Genomic DNA, 21,417 nt, shown 5'->3' on the forward strand with positions numbered 1-21,417 from the left:
ATTGTTTGGCCTTTGTGTGTTAGATTTTTACCTTTGCACCGTTACGTAGAGCTTTCGTTCGCTTGCCGGAAGAGATCAATTTGTGGGCCTGGCCGGCAGCTTGCGCAATTTAATTGCCTAATTGCAGTCACAGATACATTTACAGATACAAATGCAAATACATTCATGTAACTAGCAACAGATACAGCTATGAAAGCTCTATGCTGTCTAGGGTTGAACGGGGCTGAGGGCTGAGATTTACCTAGGCCGAATTCTAAGTGCCACAAAATGTACACAAAATAAAAAGTAGTTGAGAACAAGAATTACGAAGCGGGAGTAATAAAGGCGGAGAGAGCGATAGAAAGGGAGTAGAATAGGGTACACTGAACTTGCAAAACGAGTTCAACAAGATTTCAGGGAAGCAAAAAGAAAAAAAAAATATTATAATAAAAGATGAGAGCGAGTAAAGCAATAATGCCAGAATTGTAAATGCCCTGCAGCGAAAACTACTTAATATTATTATTTTATCATATGATTGAAAATAAAAATAAATGAATTAAATAAATGGAATGAACATTCTGCATTTCAATTTTTCTACATTTTCTGCATAAAATATATCTTTAGCTTACGTCTTATAGCTTGTTATGGCTCTCGAATTTAAAAGCCTTTCGTTCGGTCTATCCGATCCGAGCAATTATCATAAAACCGAAATTATTTATACAAATCACAGTAGCCCACGCAAATAGCTCGCACTTCAAAATTTGTTTTGTTTATATAGATGTTTAGACGAAGCAAAAACAGATCGAAAGCAAATTGCAAATTTTTCCTTTCAGTTTTAATTTTGTTATTTTCAGCAACAACGAAATAGAAAGCAAAAGCTGAAACAAATTTCGCTACCTCTGAATAGATTGTATTGTATCTATAGCTATATAAATAATAATATATATGCATCTGTTTATGTTATAATTCTATAGTCGGAAATTCTCTTCGATTTTTGCGTGAGATTCATAAATAAAAGATCGACTGCTGAAAGCTGCTGACAGCGAATTTTACGGAATACTTGGAACTTGAATTGCGCAGAAAAGAATAGATAGATTTTCAGATTTCCATTCAGATACTTGTTGGTATCTAACAAATACAGATGCAGTATTGTATCTGCGGATACATCTACAAATACAAATACATGTTACATATGCACAAAGAGTTTCAGATACAATTTTAGATATATGCATGTTCAGACACATTTATATGTGCTGACATGAATACAGATAGAGATACAATTACATATGTAAAAACATTTTAAGATATGCTCAGTTACATTTACATGAATACTGATATATTTACATATGTAGATACACATTCAGATACATTTACACAGAGCTCTTTTGGAAAGACTGAAATGAATAGTTGAACATCAACGAAGCGTCTTCTAAATCCTATGCATATCTGATACCCTTTAGATCTAATTGCAAAATATTGATTAAAATAATGCCCAACTAGCTTATGTACCTATTAAATCTTATTTATGTCCATACCCTGTATACATAATTGACGAGAGAAATCCCCTATCTATTACTAAGCATTGTACAGTGAAATATTGAATTCTAAGATCAACTCTAAGAAAAAATTGAAATTCTAATCCCAAGATATGCATTCTTGTTATAATATTAAAATTTTTGTATTTCAATAGCCACATAAATACATCAACACTTGTTACCTTTAAACAATTAACAAATCAGCTGTTGGCCAAGCAAGTTCAACAATCAATCCATTAAAATAGTAAAAAAAAAGTCTTACATTTTCTCACACACCTGCAGATGAAAATCTGGAACAGCTGTTTGCAGCAGCTGTTAAGCTAGTTTGGCATAAATGTAATATGCAAAACTTATCGATTATCGATGACAACGAGACAATGAAAATTTGCGCACATACTTAGATAGTAGAAATAGGAAAACGTATGAAACATACCTCGCAAAATGCTTAAATTGCAAACTTTTCCTTTTCGCAATTTATTTATATTGTGGATTCTGTTGTCGACGTCACGAGCAGCTGTTGGCAGAGAATTTTTGTTATATATTAAAACACGCGCGCGAATACTATCTAACGAAACTTTTATATATGTTAAGCGCAATGAGATGAGAAGCACAAACAATAACAACAGTTACAGCAGAAGTAGCGACGGCGGCAGTGACAAATTTTTCTCTCAATGAGCGCCCAAAAAAAAAAAAACAAGACAGAAATCGAAAATTGACGGCGCCGTCGCTCTCACCAACACAGAGACAAATAGCGACAGGGCGTCGTATTTAGCACTGTTATTGTAGTTGCTGTTAGTGTTGTTGCTTTAGCATTTCATTGTTTTCTAAATAATAATGGACGCTCCAAATTTAGTACAAACTTATTTTTTTTAAACACTTATTTCTTATAGCTCATATTTAGCAAACATTTTATTGTGAGCATTTTCTCTTTAAAATTTCAGCACTTTTATTAACATTTTTGTGGTGAAAAGACGCATCGCACAAACACACGCACACAACAAGCGAGCATGCATAAAAGGCACTAACACACACACACACGTACACACTCAGGCACAAATACATGTACACACGATGCTGCTTCTGCCTGCCTGCTGCTTCTTCTTCCTCAGAGCGCAGTTGGTTTTGTTGTCGCGTCGTATTGCTTAAATTTATACATTTTAAATTTGTTTTACCAGGTTAGTGCATAAAACGCGTTTCATTATGTTTTTTTTTCAACAGCAGCAACGACAAAATACCATTTTAAAGACACAAAAATTGCCACCCACGAGCGAAACGCAAAATAAAGCAAACAACGCGCGATTAAGGGGTAATTGAATTATAGCAAATACAATTACCGTTCTTTTCTTACTTTAGCGCATTTACGGTTATAATTATAAACTTTTAAGCACAATACACATTAATATTATGCAAATTGAAACGCACCCAAAACGCGACCTCACCGTCCGCTTGTAAGATTGTTAATGTTAACATATTATGTTAATTCCATCAGTCATAGAATGACACTCTGTTAAACTCAAAAGACGCTGTTCTAAGTTCCCAAAAGACGACTCTGTTAAATTTAACTTTATGTTATCAGCGAGCGCATTTGATGAAAAAGAGATTGTGAGGAGACTTTCAGTACACTATTTAAACATTTTAATATGCAAATACCATTTTCACCTATTCGTGATGCTTACTCGACTTAAATTTACTTGTAACATTATATCGTTAAACTTGTATTTCAAATTTTATGTTAACGATCTGTCAATACTCAAATGGCACTGTTTGCACATAATTCTATGAAAATTTTTTAGGTGCGTTTTTGCGCATATATGGAAATGGACAAGTTGCGATGCCTAAATTTTGTAAATTAAAATCTATTAGTACTAAAAAGAAACAAAGTGAGTGCATACTTTGTCGAGTGCTTCCAATTTGAATTTTCATCGCCACCTACCGTAAAATGTTTGAAGTGTGCCGCGCAAGCTAAGACAACAACCAATATACCATGAATTAAAGGGGGCGCTTTGCTTAAAATTTTTTCGTATGCGTAAATAAATTTATACATATTTGTGTACATGAAGATCATATGTACGTGAAGAGGGATCTCTAGATTGTGAGTACCCATACTTTATGGCTCTATCCTCTTTACACAATTTTTGGTCAAAATCTACACTGCCCCTCGAACTGCAATTACCTTTGGTTAAGGCTCTATCCTCTTTACACAATTTTTGGTTTTACTTTCTCATGTATTTAATCAAACATACAAATTTCGACATATAAGTATATGTTATGGTGACATTTCTATAGTGCACTTATGGTTTAATAGTACCTAGATTTCCTTCTGAAGCCTTGGTGTCGCTAGCAACAGGGTCCACAGCCGCCACAACAGCGTCCAAAACAGGGTCCACAGCAGGAATAGCGATAGCAACATCCGCCACAAGGTCCACAGCAGCCACCGCAGGGTCCGCAGCAGCCACCGCAAGGTCCACAACAGGAGTAGCAAGGTCCGCAACACATTTTGCTAGGTGCTGCTGGATTAGGTGGACAAACGATTAAATATATTTCCTAAAGTATTTAACAGACTGAACTTACATTATTCTTTTAGGTTCTTCACAGAAAAAGGTACTATAATAAATATATATACAATTATAATCTCAGTGTAGCTTCCAGAAAATTTTGATATGGTCGAAAACATCCAAAAGCCAGCACACTCGATATATTTAAATATAATTGTTACAGGAAGGACTTTAACCTGAGAATCAATGGAAATATTTTTTTTTTTTTGTTTAACACATTTTTTTTTTTTTTTTCTTTATAATTTTACTTACATTTCCCAAAAAATAAGTAAGCACACATAAAATATATAGAAGTATACGGGACAAGCCGAAAAGTTTGAATGAGTATTTGTTGAGTTGATGCTTATAACCCGAGCCAAATCGAGAAGAGTGGATTTGAAAAGCCTGTTTTGATGTTTATATTTGCTCATTCTATTAATAAAGGTGTTCATAAATAGAGAGCTAGACCTAGACCTAGTTCAAGTTAAGATTTGAAAAGGAAATACCAGTATGGGTGATTATCGATAAAAAGGTATAGGATGAGTTATCGAAATAAATAATAAACTCGTACTGCGCAAAGTACGAGCATAGATGGATTATCTCAAATCTATAGCCATATAGGCTATAGCCATATAGGACTCGACTTAGCTCGACTTAGCTTGTCGCCCCGATCAAAAATACATAAGTCGTGCCAGATCCCATAAAGTGTATATGTATATAACCAGACAGGTCATGAGTCTCAGTTATCGACCTATCGATATAGCCATGTTCGCCGGTCCGTACGTCCATATGCATGAACGCGTCGATCTAAGAGGCTATAAGAGCATGAGACTTGGAATTGCCAGGCGCAAATCGAGCTCGTAAAAACAATGTATTACTGTTCTTGCTTTAATGTTATCCTTTACAAACCTTACCCATGTTGGGCTATAAAATTATATTTCTTTTATCTTCAGAGTTAGAGCTGCAAAAATCTGCATATGGTAGAATTTGACTTGGTTTTATATTTTCAATACCAAACCAAATATCTTATGCTAGGGGTCTGCTCTACTATCCCTCCTCATTTCAAGGCTGCCTCCCAGTCAGATGATATAAATACAGTAAAATACGATTATACTATACAAATCTATATAGAACTTAGTAGGCTCTGGCAGTTTGAATTCCAATTGTGCTCGTCCATCTAGAAATAGGCTTCATTCCATTTTAGAGCCTTGTCCTGTTGAAAGACATTGCTTTTGTAAAATTGTGTAAGGTTTTTTGGGAATGTAAGTTAAAAAAAAAAAAAAAAAAAAAAAAAAATATATATATATATATATATATATATATATATATATATATATATTATAATTTATGCTTAAATAAATAAAAAAATAATAAATATTAAAATAATAATAATAATAAATATTCATAGGTCTCAGTTGTTTCTGTGAGAAAATAACACCAACTTTGGATCGGACAACAACAGATTAGCTCGCTTAAAATTTTGTTTTATCGAGGATCACTAAGCTCCCAACTACTTCCTATTTCCGTGAAGAGTCTTTCTGACAAGTGAGTAACTTAGAATATACATAGATCTTAACATACATCCCCCTACCCACCCCATTGACACTTGCAGTATGTGCCGCAAACTCTACCCTTGCTGTGGTGGCGGCGCTTCTCCCTGTTGCTACCCACCGCGTCTCTGCTGTGGCGGCTGTGGTCCTTGCTGCGGATCGGGTCCATGTTGTGGCGCTTGTGGACCCTGCTGCGGTGGCTGCGGGCCCTGCTGTGGACCGTGTGGTCCTTGTTGTTAGAATGCGTCTTCAGAACGAAATCCAGGCACCGCACAGCAAAAGTGATAAAACCATTTTCATGTTTTTTTTTTTTGTTTGTACATAATTTAAATTCAACTAACAATTGATTAAAATAAAAAGTTATAATGGGGCAAAAAATCAAGAGTACCTCAATTTACAGCTGGTATATTTATTTAATTTCGTATTAAATATAGATCAAGGTCTTTTTATAAATAGTTTTTATACTCGCTCACAAACTAAACAGTATATTGGCACGTTGCTTAACCAACAAGGCTCTTCTAATTCGCCTTTATATTTATGCTTATAAACCTTTAAACAGTATGCCTCTTGAAAATTTGGTTGACTGAAAATTCATTAAATAATTTTGTTTTGTCGTTTAAATTTTTAAAATACCTTGCAAGGATTCAGTTCCTAGAATTGCAAATTTAAAAATTGCAATAACACTTTGGAGATCTTCACAGCAAATCTTCAATTAAAAAATCCAATCCGAGTCTCTTCACACCCTTACCGCTCCTACTAAAACATTCAAATCACAATTGAATTTAGCTATTTATTTATACACATATATGATGAGCACCTAGATTTCGTTCTGAAGATGATTCCCTTTTAGCAGCACGGACCGCAGCCACCGCAGCAGCCGCCACAGGGGCCACAGCAGGAGAAGCATGGACCACAGCAAGGTCCACAGGGCCCACAGCAAGGTCCGCAGGGACCGCAGCAGCCACCACAAGGTCCGCAACAAGGACCGCAGGGTCCACAGCAGCCTCCGCAAGGTCCGCAACACATTTTTATAATATCTACACATGGTGACAGATGCAATGAGACTCCGATTTCAAGTGTTTCCTAATTACTTACGTTTAGTAGAACCTCCTCACAGAAATAGGCACTAATTGGTTTGCAAATTACGACTGCAGTTCGGGTTTCAAAAGACTTCAGTTCCGACTCAAAACTTTCGAAAACCTTTGCAGTCGTAATAGATATTTGCAGTTACGATACGGACTATAACCTGTGATTGAGAAAAATTATTTAAAAAAATATGTCTTTTTATTCCTTTGGAATATTCCTGGTGAAATTTTGTTTTACTTACGATTTTCTAAAATTTTACAATGGGTACAAACAAATAGACTCAGATGTTTACTGGACTAGTCCGAAAAATTGAATGAGCAATATTGGAACTGCTGGCTGGGGGCTCAACTTTTAGGGCCTACTTTGGTTGCTGCTATTGAAAACTATTTTATTTCGATGCTGATTTGAAATATTTGGGGTGATTTCTTGTTAGCTTAACACTACTCATCCACTCAGATACCCTGCAAAATCATGAACAAAATTATAAAGAATATTAAACATTATAATTCTAATATATGTTCCAAATACTAAGTCTGTAGCTTGAATATCAGCGAAATGGCTTGTATCCATACGGCCAACAACAAAATGGACATTGCAGAAAACCAATATGCTCATATCATATTCGTAAATGAGTATAAGCATTTGCTGAAATGGTGCTGAATGCAATTTCATTGTATTTCAACAAGAACTAAACAGAGTCCAATAGAGAAAATAACTCTATTTATCAATTTATTATGAATTGTAAAAGGTTTTTTAAATATTGCCTATATTTTCAGCTGAAAATATAACAAATATAACAAAAACAATTAAGAATGCTCTAGTCGAGACTGCCTGACTACGAGATCCCCTGAACCCTTCGCGCAACTGATATTTAAATAATTATTCTTGTCGATGATCTTCATGAAACTTTTAGATTATGAATGTAACATAAATATTCAGGAATTTGGTAAAGCAAAAGTCTTTAGTATTTGAAATACGCCTTTTACAATTGTGTGGGTGAGGGGGTAAATATGGAGGTGAGGGTGAATTTTGACAAAAATCGAAATTCTATAAAGTATATATGAATCTACATTTAAAATTTGGCGACTCTAGCTTTAAAGATGTAACAGATATTATTATTGGTTTTCGATAATGATTTTTATCGATCACAAAATAACGGACACACGGACCTAAGAAAAAAATTTCAAGTCTCTAACTCTTATATCTTCTGAGATCGACGCGTTCAAGCAATCGGACATCCGGACAGACGGACGGACAGACGGACAGAGCTAAATCGACTCAGATCGTCGCCCTGATCAAGAATATATATACTTTATGGAGTCTGCCTAATGTCTGTATTCCATTTGTAGTCATTGCTATCTTTGAGAGTTAGTGCCTCTTTAATCTGTTCAACAAGAGCCTTATGGTAGGCCACTAACTCATCTTTGGTCAAGCAATATTTTTCATGTGATTTTAATAATTGTAATTCACTTTCTTGCAACTAGTTGTTGTTGCAATTTGATAGTCGCTTCAAGGCTCAATATTTTATTATTTAATTCCAGCAACTTTTGTTTTTTAAATCGCACCGACGATGTTTTTTGGGACGAGGGCTTTACTATCCCACTGCAATAGCTGCTGCATTGCTCGTCCAATTGCTTGGAGGCAATGGACTGCTTAAATATGTGAATTAAATGCAAAATTATATTTCACATGCAAAGCACATTCTTGACATCACAGAAACATACCGAGTTCTCTGTTGTCTTACTCAATATCCCTGGCAGGAATATCAGCAGGATTAGCATTAGCTGTCGAAACATACACATTTGGAATACTTAAAGTTGAATCTCATAAACCAGACGCGATCGAAATTCTTTGAAGACTGAATTCACTCTGGGCGTTTGGTACATAATGAACACTTAAAATCTCAAATTCGGCAATGCCTTATCACGCGAAGACTAGAGTTCGGCTTGGGCCGGATTTAGTATTCTGCTGTTATCAGACCCAAAATTATAGATACGTATATGCCCCTGACATTGCTGTAGGTTTTGTGGTCGCCATAAATTTGTTATCAAAACTTTGTTCGCATCGCCTAGCCTATGGACTTTTTGATATGAGAAGTTGAGCTTTAGGTTTGTATTTTAATATTCATTCACAAAAGTGGCAGAGTATATTGGTTTTGTACAATGATCGACTCTCCGTTCCATTGAGGCTAGCGCTTATCAAATTAGAAATATTTGTTTAGTGAAAGCCTGGTCTTATCGGGAAATACTATATTCGGTATAATAGTAATGCTATAATTTAAAGATACATATATCAAGTTGGTAATCCATGGTAAATAAATAAATAATCGAAAATTCCTGACATAGAGATATATGTACATTTGCAGGAAGCGATTGAATTTAACAAAAATCTTTTTGGTTCTTTTCGCTATATTTATTTTGTCAACATGTATATACATATTTTTTTTTCATAAAAAAAAAAAAAAAAAAAAAAAAATAAAAAAACATCATATATACTATACATGCATATAAAATGTATGATATGATAAGATTAATTTCGAAATTCAAAGGGTAAGTATATTTTCCATCGAAATATTGAAATACTATTTTTTTTCAACAGAATATTTCGCAAATTAGGAGACAACTTAAAGATATCCTCTCTATAATAATTACCATGTACCTACTGTTCTAGTACATATAATAGGTCTAATGGCAGTAAATGTTTAAAAACAAACCCATGTTTAAAAACAAACCCATGAATGAGTATAAAATTATTTGAAATATACAAATTCATTCATGGGCTGCTCTTGTTGGCCATCGCAGCTTAATTGCTTAACAACTTTTCTTCTAGTTAGACTTTCAACACACATAATCAAATCACAATTGAATTTTGCTATTTATTTATACACATATATGATGAGCACCTAGATTTCGTTCTGAAGATGATTCCCTTTTAGCAGCACGGACCGCAGCCACCGCAGCAGCCGCCACAGGGGCCACAGCAGGAGAAGCATGGACCACAGCAAGGTCCACAGGGCCCACAGCAAGGTCCGCAGGGACCGCAGCAGCCACCACAAGGTCCGCAGCAAGGACCGCAGGGTCCACAGCAGCCTCCGCAAGGTCCGCAACACATTTTTATAATATCTACACATGGTGACAGATGCAATGAGACTCCGATTTCAAGTGTCTCCAAATTACTTACGTTTAATAGAACCTCCTCACAGAAATAGGCACTAATTGGTTTGCAAATTCCGACTGCAGTTCGGCTTTCAAAAGACTTCAGTTCCGACTCAAAACTTTCGAAAACCTTTGCAGTCGTAATAGATATTTGCAGTTACGATACGGACTATAACCTGTGATTGAGAAAAATTATTTTAAAAAATATGTCTTTTTATTCCTTTGGAATATTCCAGGTGAAATTTTGTTTTACTTACGATTTTCTAAAATTTTACAATGGGTACAAACAAATAGACTCGGATGTTTACTGGACTAGTCCGAAAAATTGAATGAGCAATATTGGAACTGCTGGCTGGGGGCTCAACTTTTAGGGCCTACTTTGGTTATGCTGCTATTGAAAACTATTTTATTTCGATGCTGATTTGAAATATGTGGGGTGCTTGCTTGCCAGCTTGAGAATACTCAGTTGTCCGATCTATGTATTCAGTCATTAAAATGTTTTCGAATCCGCAGAAATATAAAATTAAATGTAAACTAAATTTTCATTTAACCAAGATAAATTTTAGTCTAAACTAAGTGTTAATGTATGTAATATAAAATTAAAATTTATGTTAAAAATTCGAAAATTTTATGTTAAGGATTTTATATCAAAACTAACGTTTAAATAAATAAAAATTAAAATGTCAGTTCTTTGTTCCTGATTTGTTTTTTGTTTTTTTTGTTATATTTATTTTAAGCGTTGAATCTGTACAATGCAAGTATAGTACCTTAACAATACAGTTAGATTATATTATATAGAGCCTAACCTTCTGATGTACCCAGGAGGACTTACAAATATCACTAAACTAAACTTATCTAATGTTTTTGGCAAACCCAAGCGTTTTAATCGTCTTAGTGGCCTCGCAGGCAGCAATCTTCTCGCTAGTTTGCTCCGGTGTCTAGCCAGTCTGTCACTATATAGGCTAGTGTGTCTCCCAATCTGTTCCTCCATTGTAAACAGTTTCAGATCTGGATGTAGGGTAGAGCCGCGCACGTACCACGAACAGCTTGCCATTTGTCGCAATACTCGATTTTGCAGAACCTGTATGCGTTTATAGTTGGACGTTGCGCATATTCCCCAAATCTGCACACCGTAGAGCCAAATCGGTGTTACACAGTGGACATAGACTGCTCTCTTAGCTCTCAGTGACATTGTGCTTCGTCTGTTAACCAGCCACCCCAGTTGTTGCATGCGTTGCCCACATCTCCTAGCCACTGCTTTAAGATGAGGACCAAATGTTAGACGCTTGCCAAGGGTGATGCCAAGGTACTGTGGTGGCGAAGGTTGATCCAGTGTTTCGCCATCACTGATGAAGGTTTTCAGGGTGAAGCAAGTGTTGGTGGTCTTGCGTGGGCTAATCTTCAAGTTCCATCTTTTGCACCATGCTACTACCTGTGTTTAGGTAGCTCTCCACTCCATTTGCTGCCTCAGTGGGACATTTTGAGCTGTAGAGCACCGCTATGTCATCTGCATAAGTAGCGAGAAGGGCTTTGCCAGGATTCTCCATGTGGCGCACGCTAGAGGAGGGCAAGTCGGCCGTGTATATGGAGTAAAGCAACGGCCCTCTCTTTGTTCCTGATTAATTATTTTAATGAAACAGAATAAAGTACAGAAAAAAACGTTACAATTTATTCTCACATTGTGTTTTCTTTAAAAATGCAAATACAGAATTTATCGAATCCATGATCTCTCTAATCTTATGTAGTACCTAGATTTCCTTCTGAAGATAGTTCCGTTCTAGCAGCAGGGTCCACAGGAACCGCCACAACAGCTGGGATAGCAGCAGGCCGCAGCCGAGCAACAGCCGCCGCCACAACAGCCGTTGCAGCCGCAGCAGCCACTGCAGCAGCCATTGCAGGGGGAGGTGCAGGAATAGTTACACGAATAGCAGGGAGAGCAGCACATTCTGGTATCGAGTGAAATATACTAGACTATACAGTCAACTCAGTCGTAGGTGAACCAATTCACGGAAAAAGGCAGTGGATGGGGGGAAGATGGCCTATCGATCACCGGTATCCAAGCAGTCGCTAAAAAAACTCAATAAAAATATTTCAAATAGAATTGTATATGATTTTCTATACTTACATTCCCGAAAAATTAGAGATGTTCAGTGGGCAAGCCTTAAAATGGGAATGGGCTTGGCTGGAGAGCTAACTGAGCTTTTTAGAAATACGAATATCTAAGGTTACTTTGTTGCCGTTAGTCAAGGCAATATACATAAATATATTCAGTAATAGATATATTCGATAAATATCAATCGATTAACAAAATGTTGAAACTCGCTTCAACCGACAATTTTGCGAAAGCAAATTCAATCCTATCTTTATTTTCTAATTTGATTTCCTTTAAGTAAGCATAAGTTTCCGACTTATCCCCATATATTTGATGTTATTATATCTGTTGAGCATTTTCTTAGGCAACATTTTTGGTTAGAATTGCCTTCGCAAATATATAATATACATATTAAATCTATTGCACATATAAGTAGAGCGAGCTAGAGTGTTTTTTACAATCAGTAATAATACGAAATCAATGCAATACCTTCTCTAAAAGAACAAAATACAATTTATTATGACATTATGTTTTCTCCAAAATGGGATATAAAGAACTTAAGGGTTTATCGATTCCACGATCTCTAATCTTATTCGTTATATGAAGTACCTAGATTTCCTTCTGAAGATAGTCCCGTTCTAGCAGCAGGGTCCACAGGAACCGCCACAACAGCTGGGATAGCAGCAGGCCGCAGCCGAGCAACAGCCGCCGCCACAGCAGCCGTTGCAGCCGCAGCAGCCACTGCAGCAGCCATTGCAGGGGGAGGTGCAGGAATAGCTGCACGAGTAGCAAGGAGAGCAGCACATCCTGATTGTAGTACACGGAGTGAAAAACCACAAGACTATATAGTCAAAGTAGTGAACTACTTCACGGAAAGAGGCACTTGAAGGTGGAAGATGGCTTATCGATTGCTGGTCTCCACAGCAGTCGCTAAAAAAAGAGAAATAGCATTATTCTAAATAAAATTTCATATAATATTATATGCTTACATTCCCGACAAATTAGAGGTGTTCAGTGGACGAGCTGTAAAATGAGAATGTACTTGACTGTAAAGCTAACTGAGCCTTGTAGGAATACAAATATCTAAGGCTACTTTGTTGCTTATAGTAATGGTAATATATGTTTTTATTGATAAGATATTCAAAATAGATAAAAATCGATACAAAATGCATGCTACTCGACTATTCTACTTTGCTTTCAACCTCCATCTATTTATGTAAATTTTGGTGATATATTATTTAAAAAATTTACAAAGTGTTTGGATGCATAAGGCGTTTTTTTTTTGTTGGCGAAGATGATTCTTTTCGTTTTTCCACTTTGTAGCACATACTGAAGAAAGCGTCTTCACAAATATTAAGCAGTCAAATTTGTCGCTAGAATTTATTTTGTTTAGTTAGTTATGCTTTTACTTGTTCCATTAAAACGACAGACTACAACACTGTTTTTCTTCAATTTTCAGACTTGGTTTATTTATTTTACATTTATGTAGTACAAACATTTACAATTAGGTCTGCTGCTGCTTTCTAGTATTAAATGCACTCTAGTATCTTGATTTCGTTCTGAAGATGGCTATCTTTTAGCAGCAGGGACCGCAGCCACCACAGCAGCCGCCACAGGGGCCACAGCAAGAGTAGCATGGCCCACAGCAGCCGCCGCAGGGTCCACAGCAGGGTCCGCAGGGACCGCAGCAGCCACCGCAGGGCCCACAGCAAGGACCGCAGGGTCCACAACAGCCTCCGCAAGGTCCGCAGCACATTTTGATGGGGACTGTGGGGTAAAATCCGATCAATTTGAATGTGAAAACTCTGATCCAACGCCGAAGGCAAGATATTATCACTTACTTGACTTAAGCTTCTTCACAGAAACAGCTACTAAGATGTCGTGCAATTACGACCGCTGATTAACTTCCAGGAAACTATATAGTCGGATATTAAGCCTCCAGAATTCACAGCGGTCGACGTATTGTTATTTTATTACAAAAAAGGATTCAACCTGAGATTAAAAAAAAAAAAAAAACAAAAAATTAAACTTGATTGAATTACCCTTTTTTTATATTTTCATAGAAACTTACATTCCCAAAATATTTACAAATATTCACACAAAATTTTTATTTTGAGCTGTTTACTGAACAAGCCTCAAAAACTGAATGAGGTTTAATTTTATAAAGAGTTATTACCAGGCAAAATTTGGTGAAATTTCAATGTCAGAGACTACTTGGATTGAATTTCACAAAAGGCGAAGTTTCATTGTTAAAGACTGCTTGGACTGCTGGATAGAAGGATTTCCTGATGGAGATATTTCCAAACAAACGCTACATAATTTGAGGTTCTAAATCGATAACATTAAAATAAGTATATTTATCGATTTCTTGAGACAAACCATATGCACGGCCATGCAGGGACCCATAAACAAAACTTCAGGTCTTTAGCTTATAGGTTTTTAAATTGACATACGGACAGACGGACGGACGAATGGACGGATAGATGGAAGGACGAACGGACAGACAGATGGACGGACGAACGAACGGATAATAAACGGAAAGATGGACGGATAAACGGATGGACATATGCACGGACGGACGGATTGACAGATCTAGGGCTCGTTATTCTGATCAAGAAAGAATATATATACTAAATGGGGCTATACCAAGCTTTCGTCTGCCTGTTACAATTCTCATTTTCAATGGGTTCAGGGTATAAAAATATATTCATGAATCTATATACAATCCGAGGTTCCCCATTTTAATGACGGCTATGTGCCATTTATTTAATATTAAAATTCTTTTAAATGTTTGTTTTGAGCATAGCCCCATTTAGCCATAAACACATTGATAAAGATATCTATTTTAATATGTTTACAGCATCGAGAAGCAACCCATATAAAATTTCTCCATTTCCCACACCAAAGACTGATAAATTGAAATTGACCCGTTTTATTTTATATGTACGATAACAAAAATTTACTATGGGTTAGTTGGGACATTCTCGTAATTTTTACTAGACTGGAAGCTTTCAAACTATTTTGGATTCCACCTAGCAACAGGGTCCACATCCACCACAGCAGCCGCCACAGGGTCCGCAGCAGGAGTAGCATGGGCCACAGCAGGAATAGCAGGGTCCGCAGCAGGAGTAGCATGGTCCGCAGCAACCGCCACAGGGGCCACAGCAACCACCGCAAGGTCCGCAACACATCTTGACAGTAACTGCAGGGCAGATCTATGAAATATCCGATTCTAAAACAATATTCAGATGTGGAATACTTACGATTGAGCAGAATTTGGTAGAAATGAGTACTAGGATATTGTGTGTTTACTTTTAGGCTCAGATTCCAAGCTTTATCAGTCTTTTTGTATGTTTTTTTTTTTTTATTTATTTATTTCTTATTTTTTTACGAGAAATATTCCAACCTGTGATTTTATCAGAAATTAAATTAGTAAATCCAGACTATTGCGGTAACACTTACAAGACCCAAAAATTTTTACAAATATTCACACAAATAAAATAAAAAGTTGTTAACAGGACGAGCCCTAAAAACGGAATGAGATTTATTTATTAGTGCTGTGCTAACCAGTCCAAAATCGTTGACGTTTATTACACAGAGCCTACTTTGGGTGTTATGAATTATGAAACACAGAGCCTACTTAGGGTTATATGAATATGAAGAGTAGCAGCTTTTGTTCTTAACTTCATAGCGTAGTTTTAAATGTTTACTGATTAAATGCATACGAAAAACATGCATTAGAGAGTAGAATTATTATCTGGTCTTGTGCTTTCTCTAATTTGTCTTCCTGTCTGCATGTGCCCTTTGAATTCGTGAGAAATCATAAATGAATTAAATTTCATGTGAACCTTTCATATATGCTCTATATAAACAAAAAATATTGACCGGACTGGTTATCCCGTTCCGTTACGCCGAAAAGTAAAACTAAAGCGTTAATAAGCGCAGTTTCTCTATCCAAGGAAAATATTAAAATCGTAGAATCTACAGGCAGCTAACCTATCATAATCTTGCTCTTATAGTCCATTTACAAATTTTACTCAACCAAGAAACATGTTTGTAGACCTATCCTTTATTTAATGAGTAAAGCGAAAATTGACAAGAGTTTGTTGTTCCTTTCATGCTTATTTTTTTTTGTAGATTAGTTTCTTCGGTTCTTTTTAGCAACAGGGTCCACATCCACCACAGCAGCCACCACAGGGGCCACAGCACGAGTAGCATGGACCACAGCAGGAATAACAGGGTCCGCAGCAGGAGTAGCATGGTCCGCAGCAACCGCCGCAGGGTCCACAGCATCCACCACAAGGTCCGCAACACATCTTGAAAGAGACTACAGAACAGATCAGTGAAATATCCAAAATTCAAGAGATTATGAATACTTACGATTGAGAGGAACTTGGTAGAAATGAGTTATGAGAATGAGTAACGGTTGTTAATTGGTTTTCTTTAGATTTAGTTTAAATATCAAACTTTTGTAAGCCAATAGAGTCGCTGTATTTTTCTACTACAAAAAAGGCCACAACCTGTAATTTGATAGAAACCTTTTAGTAAATCAACATTTTTTGGAAGTATAATTTTTCCTACATAAAAACTTACAATCCCAAAAAAAAAAAAAAAAAAAAAAAATACAAATATTTACACAAATAAAGCCGAAAGTAGTTAACTGGACAAGTCCTAAAAACGGAATGAGGTATATTTATCTCGGCTTTTGTAAGCAGCCCAAAATCTTTGACGTTTGTGTTTCAAAGTGTACTTTGACTTTAAAAAAAAACTTTGACTAACAGCTGTAACATAAGCCCAGGAAAGCCAGACGGAAACGCCCCTTTTGGCTGGAGCCAAAGTGCGAGGAAATTGTGAGGCAGGCACTTAAACAGGCTCAAAGGCGAAGAGCATCTTTCAGTTTCCAGTTTCTAGTTCATTTATCAACGAAAAATGGCAATGAAAAGTGCCCAAGTGCTTAAGCTCATCTATCAATATATTTGCCGGATATTAAGCGTCAACTTTATTGAAGTGACCACCACAATTAAATACCCCTTCTATCGTAAGTATAAGTATAAGTATAAGTATAAGTATAAGTATAAGTATAAGTATAAGTATAAGTATAAGTATAAGTATAAGTATAAGTATAAGTATAAGTATAAGTATAAGTATAAGTATAAGTATAAGTATAAGTATAAGTATAAGTATAAGTATAAGTATAAAGTATAAGTATAAGTATAAGTATAAGTATAAGTATAAGTATAAGTATAAGTATAAGTATAAGTATAAGTATAAGTATAAGTATAAGTATAAGTATAAGTATAAAGTATAAGTATAAGTATAAGTATAAGTATAAGTATAAGTATAAGTATAAGTATAAGTATAAGTATAAGTATAAGTATAAGTATAAGTATAAGTATAAGTATAAGTATAAGTATAAGTATAAGTATAAGTATAAGTATAAGTATAAGTATAAGTATAATTATAAGTATAAGTATAAGTATAAGTATAAGTATAAGTATAAGTATAAGTATAAGTATAAGTATAAGTATAAGTATAAGTATAAGTAAGTATAAGTATAAGTATAAGTATAAGTATAAGTATAAGTATAAGTATAAGTATAAGTATAAGTATAAGTATAAGTATAAGTATAAGTATAAGTATAAGTATAAGTATAAGTATAAGTATAAGTATAAGTATAAGTATAAGTATAAGTATAAAAATTATAATTTATATATTATATATTATAATTTAGAATGTTAATCGCAGAAGTGGGAGGAAGCAAAAGTATAAACCGAAGAGAATTGTTAAACAGCAGCTGACCAGGATGATGTACAGAGCTGAATATGTCCTAGGAAGATTTACGACTCGAGTGCAGGAATCAGGGAACGCTAGCGAACAAGTAATATATGTATATATACACACATATATATACACACATATATATATATATACATATATATATATATACATATATATGTACATATATATTCATGTACGTGTGTAACAATGCGGAACAGGCAAGTGGAAGTGAATGTCCTTCAACTAGCTTTACGTCACTTGGCCGCCTGCCAAGCCTCGTGACGAGGACAACCCTGACACTTGAGTGGAGACAGACAACCACTTGACTGTGACCCCCGCGTGTCGCCCGCGGCTCTTCTAACAATGCGAGGCGCCACCATAGGCGACATATACAATACGTACAGTGCCACACATAAACAGACATATGTATGTATAACAATTGTGTGTATATATATATATGTAGCGCCCTATGACATTAATGTGCGTAACTTGGACAATTACGACAAAGAAAGCAAGCCAAAAAAGAAAAAAAAAGAAATTGAGAAGTTACGACGACTTGTGTAAGCTTAAATACCCTTATGCTAGACTCGCGGTGGCGGAGGAGAGTTTAAAGAGAACTAGACAAGTTTTTTGAACAATTGGTTTTTATATCAACAAACCAATATTTTCCAAAACCGAAATATAATTTCACTAAATCAAACCCCAAGAAAAATGAATATACCTCTGATAGAGTATGGCCGCTAGACAATCCAATTATTTGATGAATAAAAGTTATTGCATTGCAAATAATTTGATAGCACTGTGTAAGAGTATTGAGGGATTCGACATTATTGTAATTATTACAGGCTTAAGCAGTCCATTCATTGGTAAAACTGTTTGTATTGCATTCGTGGCAACAAAAGCGTAAATGCTGCTTAAATAGCACATGTAACTGAATACCAATGCCATTGAATGTAATGAAAAGTAATCAGAGGTGATGGAGCAAAGGTGTTTTGTTTAATTGAAATGTCAAGCAAGCGATATATTATTGGGAAGAAGGATTAAAGGGCGCAAGAAATTATATAATAAATAAGATATGATAACTGTGAAGGGAAGTAGAATTTTTTTTTATATAATTAATTTATTTGGTTATAATTAAAATTTAATCTTTTTCTCTTTTTCTCTGGGTTCTGCTATTTATCTTCCCAATGATGAGTCCTGGTTACCTTGACTACGTGATTTTGCTCGCTTTCAAATCTTTTCAGCATGATGATATATATATATATTTTTTTTTATGCTTACGTAAGAAAAAAGCGTCTTTCAACCAGTTTACACAGTCATTTTTTCTTGTGCTTTTACCTTTTTCTCCTGCACTCATCTGCCTTAGGGTACGCAACAGCTTGTGTTAATTACCGTTGCCCAAAGTGCTTAATGAGCCTAAGAGTGCTAAAAAAGAAGTCAACAAACATAAACAAGCTGGCCTAACTAGAAAATACCCTGTTGGCATTTTGGCTTTATTCCTTTTATAATGCATTAATATATTGTAATTAATATATATTAATAATATGTATATATAGCATTAATATATAGTATGAACTATTATTTAAGAGTAACATATTATTTATATAGCAGCATCAGCCTTAATATATGTATGTATCAATTACCCAAAAATTATTAGTCACATTTGAATCATAAAGTCAAATGATTCACATCAACTCATAAATATTTACAGGCAGTAACATCGATATTCCTGTTAATTCTTTTATTTTATTTTTACTCATTTACAGGGCATGCAAATAAGAGGAACTTCCTTTCACATAAACCAAAATCAATTTGTAATTATGTAAAAGCTGAGAAAAATACGAGAGGAAGGTGTGAAAACGAAGCAGATAAATTTGGTAGCATAAGTGAAAAATATGTTAAGTGCATTAAAATGAAATTTCCATTTCGCAATCAACATATATATGTATGGATATACAAATGTATATTTGTATATACATATATTTATTATAGTGTATGGGGCGTAATCATCAGCATGTACAGCAGCAAATATCATTTAAATTGTTGTAATACATCGTCCAGATATACATGCAAAATGAATAAGCCGACAATTGCCATGGCTCAATGGGCATTTGGGACGTGCCAGACCCTAAAAAATGCCATACTATGCACAAATTGCTTTTACTAAAGAGAAGCAATAAAGACAGCTAAAATAAGATATGGAGAAATTGTCATTGAGAATAAAAATACATATGGACTCGTATATTTACATATGTATATATATAATTAATCATATACAGAGTTAACTCGCTACTTCAATATTTCTATCCAATAACTACAACTAGCCCCAACCCAGTTTTAAGGCAATCGAAATGTCTCAGTCTCAGGTCCGTTACTGGCTCATCCTTGATGGGCAGAGAGTCCTTTCAATAAACTAAAGTGGCGTAAACCACAAAAAATTATCTGGAATGAGGCTTACAAAGTAAAATCAGGGATTAATGGAAATAATAAGGAGCTAAATTTAAAGAGTTAATAATGGACAGTTAAATGTATTAAGCGGTTATCAAGAGTCTTTTTTTCCCAGATGAGCGAAAAAAATAAAGATTAAACTAGAAAAAAAGGATTTAAACGGCTAGACTAGTAGTCTAATGAATATTTAAAAAATATATATATATCAATATCATTTCAGAAATTATTTTATCTAAATTTTCGTAATCTCAGGTAAAAATACAAAAAGATTTAAGGAAATGCGCCAATGTAATTTCCAACATTCATGTTGCAAAAAAAAAAAAAAAAAAAAAAAAAAACATCAAGTGACGAATTCAACTTTAAAAACTTAATTAATTAATTGCTAAATAAAGAAATATTTTATTTTTTTTCTGTGTGTGCGCTAATCATACTTAAATATTATTCCTATATCGAAGTAATTATATTGTCGTATATAATATATACAGAATATTCTCCAGTCGCATATTTTCCAGCAGACATATTTTCTTCACACACTTATTTTAATTGTGGTGTACATTGCTGTGCAATGGAAATGAAAAAATGTGCTTTATTTTAATTGTTACTGAATATGTGAGATCTGGGAAAAAAGAAAAAATATTTCATTAATTAATTTCATTAAAGAATATAGTTGAATTACAAAAATTATTGAATCTCCTAGATTTCAGTACGTTAATTAGATAAAATTTTAATTAAAATGAATTTTATAAAAAATACGATGGAGATAATATGAATAAGCCTGCAAAGCCGTGAAAATCAGCACAGAAATCTTTTGCAAATAAATGAAATAAAATTACAAATATATATACATAAATCTCACAAAAGCTTAAAAATCCACAAAAAAAAAAAAAAAAAAAAAAAATGAAATGAATATTTGTATATATCTGCAGGTGCATATTATTTAACTGAGGGCTCACAAAGCACGCGTAACAGTTGTGTTTCGGTTTTAAAAAATACTGCACCATGACCAATACAAAAATCCGATTTTCAATAAAATATACGCATTACATGTGAATACAAATACAAATGCAATTAAGGTCTCTATGTACTGTGCACTCTCCAGTTGCCGTTCCCATCTCTCTCTCTCTCTCTCTCCCTTCATCTCTTACCCTCAAGCTATCACGCTCGCTTTCGCTCTGCTGAACTGTGAGTATTTTTTGGGTTATTTTGTAATGCCTACTTTCGGGTTGGCGACTTAATTATACACATTTTCCACTTAATTTT

General features: G+C 34.8%; 1 protein-coding gene and 6 long non-coding RNA genes across 10 annotated transcripts in view; 2 read left to right on the forward strand and 5 right to left on the reverse strand.

Moving 5' to 3' along the window:
• The window catches only part of LOC6576546 (protein FAM102B), a 64,388-nt gene extending 61,415 nt beyond the window's left edge, over nucleotides 1-2,973 (reverse strand). Inside the window, exons 1-2 of the mRNA XM_044008625.1 lie at nucleotides 2,687-2,973; nucleotides 1,948-2,028 (exon numbers count right to left, since the gene is read on the reverse strand). The gene's annotated coding sequence lies outside the window, so the exon portion shown is untranslated. The remainder of the gene's footprint in view (nucleotides 1-1,947; nucleotides 2,029-2,686) is intronic.
• Nucleotides 2,974-3,718: 745 nt separating this feature from the next.
• Nucleotides 3,719-4,431, reverse strand: LOC116803941. 2 transcript variants are annotated; one of them, XR_004363973.2, is made up of 3 exons: nucleotides 4,322-4,431; nucleotides 4,086-4,245; nucleotides 3,719-4,024 (listed from the first exon to the last, which is right to left on the reverse strand). It is a non-coding gene; the product is annotated as an uncharacterized LOC116803941 (long non-coding RNA). The 2 variants fall into 2 exon arrangements; XR_004363972.2 differs by having other exon boundaries at nucleotides 3,719-4,021; nucleotides 4,322-4,429.
• Nucleotides 4,432-5,201: 770 nt separating this feature from the next.
• LOC26528629 lies at nucleotides 5,202-5,995 on the forward strand. The gene is made up of 3 exons (XR_001449400.3): nucleotides 5,202-5,310; nucleotides 5,457-5,593; nucleotides 5,661-5,995. It is a non-coding gene; the product is annotated as an uncharacterized LOC26528629 (long non-coding RNA).
• A 373-nt stretch (nucleotides 5,996-6,368) lies between these two features.
• Nucleotides 6,369-8,423, reverse strand: LOC26527555. The gene is made up of 4 exons (XR_001449401.2): nucleotides 8,409-8,423; nucleotides 6,926-7,145; nucleotides 6,694-6,844; nucleotides 6,369-6,635 (listed from the first exon to the last, which is right to left on the reverse strand). It is a non-coding gene; the product is annotated as an uncharacterized LOC26527555 (long non-coding RNA).
• A 1,116-nt stretch (nucleotides 8,424-9,539) lies between these two features.
• Nucleotides 9,540-10,206, reverse strand: LOC26527326. The gene is made up of 3 exons (XR_001449402.2): nucleotides 10,097-10,206; nucleotides 9,865-10,015; nucleotides 9,540-9,806 (listed from the first exon to the last, which is right to left on the reverse strand). It is a non-coding gene; the product is annotated as an uncharacterized LOC26527326 (long non-coding RNA).
• A 1,280-nt stretch (nucleotides 10,207-11,486) lies between these two features.
• Nucleotides 11,487-16,673, reverse strand: LOC26527321. 3 transcript variants are annotated; one of them, XR_001449406.3, is made up of 9 exons: nucleotides 16,568-16,673; nucleotides 16,312-16,451; nucleotides 15,394-16,258; nucleotides 15,195-15,337; nucleotides 14,003-15,133; nucleotides 13,773-13,923; nucleotides 12,921-13,698; nucleotides 11,965-12,861; nucleotides 11,487-11,906 (listed from the first exon to the last, which is right to left on the reverse strand). It is a non-coding gene; the product is annotated as an uncharacterized LOC26527321 (long non-coding RNA). The 3 variants fall into 3 exon arrangements; XR_001449407.3 differs by having other exon boundaries at nucleotides 16,525-16,582; XR_001449408.3 differs by lacking the exon at nucleotides 16,568-16,673 and adding an exon at nucleotides 16,513-16,541.
• LOC116803971 lies at nucleotides 16,553-19,969 on the forward strand. The gene is made up of 4 exons (XR_004364001.2): nucleotides 16,553-16,618; nucleotides 16,713-16,969; nucleotides 17,663-17,809; nucleotides 19,476-19,969. It is a non-coding gene; the product is annotated as an uncharacterized LOC116803971 (long non-coding RNA).
• Nucleotides 19,970-21,417: the final 1,448 nt, after the last annotated feature.

Source organism: Drosophila mojavensis, unplaced genomic scaffold (genome assembly GCF_018153725.1).
Source record: "Drosophila mojavensis isolate 15081-1352.22 unplaced genomic scaffold, ASM1815372v1 contig_36, whole genome shotgun sequence".
NCBI classification, from domain to species: Eukaryota; Metazoa; Arthropoda; class Insecta; order Diptera; family Drosophilidae; genus Drosophila; species Drosophila mojavensis.